This window comes from Nycticebus coucang, chromosome 8, assembly GCF_027406575.1.
Source record: "Nycticebus coucang isolate mNycCou1 chromosome 8, mNycCou1.pri, whole genome shotgun sequence".
Classification (NCBI taxonomy): Eukaryota; Metazoa; Chordata; class Mammalia; order Primates; family Lorisidae; genus Nycticebus; species Nycticebus coucang.
The window spans coordinates 39,699,321-39,705,454 of record NC_069787.1 but is presented as its reverse complement, the minus strand read 5'-3'; the positions used below and the strand labels follow the sequence as shown (position 1 = coordinate 39,705,454).

Sequence of the window (6,134 nt, the reverse complement as noted above, 5' to 3'; positions counted from 1 at the left end):
ATCTACCATCCTTGTTCACAAAACTCTACCTGAGAGCCTATGTCTTCTCTCTGAAGAAGACTTCCAGATTCTGTTTCCCACAGACAATGAAATGGTCTGGCTTGAAATTTGCTGTTGGGCACTGAATTTATTAGCCACAGTCTGATGAGGCTGGGGCTGCCAAAGCCAGCCTGTCAGAGTGGATTCACTTGGACAGCCCCACCTCCCCCCCACACCACTTTCCTGGCATGTGCGATGTCATGAGTCTCAGTTCCCATGCCACTCTCCCTCTGACTGGATTCTCCTCTTCAGAAAGTTTCTTTTCTCCCCTGAGTCTCAGTTACCTCATCTTTAGGGGTAAAATTCATAGCACCATATCTACCTCACATTGATGCAGGGAAAAAATTAATAATCACATTGATGGTGGTAGTATTTAAATGATGGGTAACATTTACTGACTAATTCCACATGTGAGGCACTGTGCTAAGTCTATACCTCCCTGAGCTCTTTGAATCCTCATAACAACTCTATGAAATTGAGCATCATCTCCATCTCCCTTTCATAATGAAAAAAGTAAAGCTAAGAGATGTTAAATAACTTGCCCAAGATCATACAGCTAGTAAGGACAGAATCTGATTCCAAAGCTTTATACCTTGTGTGCTATTCTGTATCACAAAATAAGATACAGCATGTGACATGAAACACTTTATAAACTGTAAAGTACTTTACCTGTTTAAAGTATTATTTCTTTTTTATTAAATCATAGCTGTGTACATTGATATGATCATGGGGCATCATACACTAGCTTCATAGACCGTTTGACACATTTTCATCACACTGGTTAACATAGCCTTCCTGGCATTTTCTTAGTCACTGTGCTAAGACATTTACATTCCACATTTACTAAGTTTCACATATACCCTTGTAAGATGCACCGCAGAATACAAAGAGAGGCTCATTATTTTTATTGAAAGATTATATAACCACCAACTCCTTTAGTGAAAGTACATATACCTTTCTCAGTAACACTAACGATCCATTAGCGCTGAAAAAAATTAGAATTGCATTAGTGCATTATCACAAAAGAAGTTCTTTGACACCATTTCTGCCGAAAAACTCATTCATCCCTAGAGTTTAAAAAGGGAGAAAAAAGTATGCTTCATTTGACAACAGGAAATTCTTCTCACAGCTCTGGCAATGCAACACTTTGGAAAGAACAAGCTAAGGAATGTCCTTCCATTGCAGTGGCTAGCCTGGCAAACTGTGTGGGGACTCAAAACTAGCAACACATCCAAAATAAATCTCAATCACAGAGCCTGTTTCTGTTAGCAAGTGAAATGACAGCTCCAACTGTCCTTCCATAAAGCCATCTGGTACCAAACTCAGCCTGAAGTGCTTACAAAGAGTTGGCCATTGATAAGACATGACATAGGGTTTGGGGTCCACTTGTCACGGGCCAAGGATGAAGAGAGCTCATTACATGACCATGTTCCAAGCCCTCCTTTCAACTTGTCTACTCACTAAGTTGCTTTGACATCAAACCTGTTTCTGTTCTTCCCTGGATGCTTTGTATGCACAAAAATTTCAGAGTGTTTACCTAACTGATGTTCTCATAGATCAGTCTAAGGAGGTGGTGGTAGAGATTGGTGCAAATGGGAAAGGATGATGGTGGGGAAACTCTGCTAGGGTGTCAGAGCAGTCACTGATCTCCAACTTAGTTAAAGAAATGCCCCACTCAGTGAGGGACTGGACATATCTGAGCTTCGAATATTCTTAACTTGATTCATCCTTTCTGGCAATAGTGCCCAGGATAGTACAAATCTGCTGCTGTAATAGGAAGTTCCAAAGGAAATTTAATGTGGTCATTTTGCAGGGCAGGGAGAACAAAACTCTAACAAATTTAAAACTTGACTTCAAACTCAACTCTAACTAATTTCCAACTTAGCTCTCTTCAATCTAAAGAGTTCTTAACTCTAACCTTTTAAATTCTCAGATCCTAACTCCTAACTCTCAAGTGTCTTAATTTTAAGTTAAATTTAGTCTCTTGATGAGGTAATTAAAAATCACTAGCTGATTAGAATGAGTTCCTATGAATTGTGAGCTTGGCTTATCATTATGTCTGGTCTTCAGGAATAAGAAAATCCCCTTTCTGTTATGTAAACTAAACATCAGGTTAATGTTCTGTCTTAGTTGTAGTGGAAATAATTTCTTAATTATGCTATTGTTCATTTTTGAAATAATATATGACATAAGGCAAAAGTAACATAGTGCTCATTAATGGAGCAAACACCTATTTCAGGGGCCATGATTTGCAGACTGAAAAGAACTTGCATACCTGAAGAGAACATCTTCTACTCGCCAGTCTCATGTGGTACCTGGTGGATGGCAGTTTTCCAAGTAAAGAACCAGCTCTGCACATTCCATTTCATTTGAAGACTCCTTAGATTGCTTGTAAACCAACCTGTTTACCTTTAATACAAATTCTAGACTCATAAAGATGGAGACTGAACATAAACTGAAATCTGCTTTAACTCTTCTCCAGGGTCTTCCTCTGACTCTAATCAGCCATTCAGGAATGACCATGAAAGCAGCACAATGATGCCCTTTTTGAGCCCAGCGACATCAGCTCTGTTCATTGCTTTCATCATAGAAGCTTAAGATAGCATGCCTTAGCTTCCCAATAAATAATTAGGATTAAAAGGATAGCATGTCAAGTACTGCGCAGAGGCATTCCCATTCATGAACTCAGTTAATACTCACAAAATCCTAACAGCAGGGAATACTGTTATTCTAATTTTGCAGACAAGGAAACAAATGCAGAGAGAGTTAAACCACTTCCCTAAAGCCACACAGCTAACAGTGGATGGGACTCTGAAAGGCAGCTATGCTCACCACCAATATGAATGGGACTTTGAATCCTTGGAGTATATAATTCCTACAGGTGAAAGAGATATTTTGTACAGATGGATAGGATGTGGCTCTTTGTGACCTGCCTCAAGATTTATCCCATCAATTTAGGCTAAAAATACAATCTACCCCTGAATACTTAGTTGAAAGATAACCAATCACGTAAATTTGGGGGTAGATAGTACCTGATAGTACCTGAGTAAATTCAGTCTAGCAGCCCATAGACAGGATTTAAAGGCCTGGGAGTCCTGAAATTAAATACAACATTTTGTGTATATATGAATTTCCCCATGGAAAAAAATCTATAGCTTTCAAATATATGAAAGATTCTATGACTTCCACCAACCCTTAGAGTTTAATGAGTTAGTTGCTTTTAATTCAATTTATGATTCTAATTGTCACCCCAAAGAGTCCAAAGGGCTCTGGATGCCCTTTGTTTGTCTATTCCAAGGAAAATGATTAGCATGGAAGTTTAACAGTCAGTCTATTAAATACCCTAGGTGTGGAAGGCACCTCTACAGATCACCACTTAATGAAGAGCAATGGGTCGGAATTCATTTGATTGACAGAATTTGTCTACAGTGAGATCAGGGAGCTGCTGTATTCTGACCTGAGAACAGTGACATCATAGGATTTTGTATCACCACTAGATTCATTGGTCTTCAAGTTACAAGCATGAACTAACAAAATCCACATTACATCAGAACCTATAAACAAGATCAATCTGACCATTTCACTTTCCACAGTCTTCATCTGCAGCAAAGAGGTAGATATATCTGGGACATCTGAGACTCCGTACTTGGTGAAACCATGATTGTGTTCTCAAAAGCATTTATTGAGAGCCTACTCTGTTCCAAGCAGTGCAATAAACACTTGTTCCTATGCCATCTGGACAAAACACCCAAATGTGAGGAACAAGTTTAGTGAAGGAGTAAAATGCATGTGAGATACATAATCAAAGGCATTGATGAAGAATAACACATTTTCTTCCAACTTTCACAAGGTTTCTAGCTAGAAGTAGAGAATTAACCCAAATTGCCTGAAAGGTCTGAAAGAGGACTAACAGGCAAAAATTTCAAAGAAGCAGACAGTTGGTAAGGAAGGAAATGAAATAGAACGAAGCAAATGTTTCTAACAGGGGCTATGCAACAATGGTATAGGACATGGTAAAAAGGTAGACATTGCTGGAGGAAGTTGACGTGCATTTAAACATAAGAGGCAGAGCGCCAGCGGCGGGAGGCAAGGGCTGTGGAGCCCGTGCTTCGCGATTTCATAGTAGAGACAGTTCTACTGTAGAGATGGTCAATGTACCTAAAACCTGAAGAACTTTTTGTAAGAAGTGTGGCAAGCATCAGCCTCACAAAGTGACCCAGTATAAGAAGGGCAAGAATTCCATGTATGCCCAAGGAAAGAGGCGCTATGATCGAAAGCAGAGTGGCTATGGTGGGCAGACAAAGCCAATTTTCCGGAAGAAGGCTAAAACCACAAAGAAGATTGTGCTAAGGCTGGAATGTGTGGAGCCTAACTGCAGATCCAAGAGGATGCTGGCCATTAAGAGATGCAAGCGTTTTGAACTGGGAGGAGATAAGAAAAGAAAGGGCCAAGTGATCCAGTTCTAAACTTTGAGACTTTTTGTCTTTTTGAGGAGAAAATGTTGAAGCTATACAAAAATTACCTGTAGGGAAATAAATATGATGATATTCAAAAAAATAAATAAACATTAAAGGCACTATAACTGCAAATATAAAACAGGAAAGATGGACTAATACAAGATGGTTGTCCTAAAATACAAAGAAACAATTTAGTCAGTGTATGACACATAGAAGCTAATGTTAGTTATGCTGTTTACGGAGGAGAATGTGATGTTCAAAAATCAACTTATCACAAATTACATGCTTACTCTATTAATGTAATGACCTTGGGAGTTGACTCACAGACTTCCTTAACCTAATGATCATGCTGAGCATAATCAATTAGATTTGCAATTAAAATTACAATTTATCTAACACGTTCTCCTGCTATACCCCCACCTCTTTATGAGGCTCAAGAGACTGTTGGGTGATAAATATAAGTATCCTTCTGCTATAGTGGCTATCTTTCTATTTTTTTAAAGCACATCTATTATGTATAATTTATTAAACCTTAAATCCTCTATTTGTAAGTTTCAGCAAAATTTACTCAGGTTTCAACACAGAGTGTCAAGGGATAATTAGGACAGTTAGCAGTAATTTATCATTTCTCAGCTGGGTTTTCAAGCTTTCACTGACTGTCTATAGAAATCTGCTAGCCAGTTCTACACAGATCACTATGAAACCTCTATCTTTGTGCAAATTGCTTTTCTATTTTCCTAAGTGAGCTGAAAGATGAGCCAATCCATTCCTGAAAATCTAACCACCAGTGTGCTTGTCATCAGAGTGCAGCTGAGGCTAGCAGTTCAGATGAACTACTACAAAGGCTAATGGTTGATACAAAATGCCCTGGGAAAATTTTTTCTGACCTGCCGTGGGTTAGAAATTTAAACCAGGCAGGTTAGGTCTTCAGAAAATATGCACAGGAATCTCTGAACATGTCAATACACATTTTATGGAGCAATTGTTGCCCAGTAATCCACCAAAGTGGAAAAGGCTGGAGAAGGGAGAGATACCTTTTCTGTACCATTGCCTTCAAAGAGGAGGATTTCATTAAGCCTGAACCAAAAGAGGAGGACCTCATGTTCTTTAGAGAGATTCATTTAGTAGATGGTGAAAAATGAATGCTCTAGGTAATTTCATTCTGAATTGATTTATTTCTAAATGGGGGAAAATTGACACTTGGCGAAGAAAGTAAAAAGCAAGTCTCTGGGAAGAGCCAGCTAGTCTCAGGTATAACCCAATTACTTGAACACAGGAAATAAGAGCACAGAAGGAGGGGTGCAAGGTCACCCAAGAAAGTCATTCCTTGGAATGAATACCTTCCTTACCCCCTCCCCACAGACCCTCAGAAAAGTATAAACTGACCCACATTTCCAGTTTATTTCTGACACCTAAACCTAATCACAGTTCACTTTTTAGAAATCCAATAGTTATTCTCAATTAGATTGCACAGCAAATTAAATCATAAATTTCTCTATCCCAGCCCCGGTTGTGACATTCCTAAAATACAACTTGCTTCCCTCCGGCACTTTATTTAAATCTCTGAGGCCAGGATCCAAAGCAAGTTATGGATTTGATAATTTGCTAATGTGGCCACACTAATTGTTTTGAGCCATA

General features: G+C 38.9%; 1 pseudogene across 1 annotated transcript; it reads left to right on the top strand.

Moving 5' to 3' along the window:
* The first annotated feature begins 4,184 nt into the window (after positions 1-4,184).
* LOC128592122 (60S ribosomal protein L36a-like) lies at positions 4,185-4,589 on the top strand (annotated as a pseudogene). The gene has a single exon (XR_008381771.1). The product of XR_008381771.1 is annotated as a 60S ribosomal protein L36a-like (transcript).
* The last annotated feature ends 1,545 nt before the right edge of the window (positions 4,590-6,134 follow it).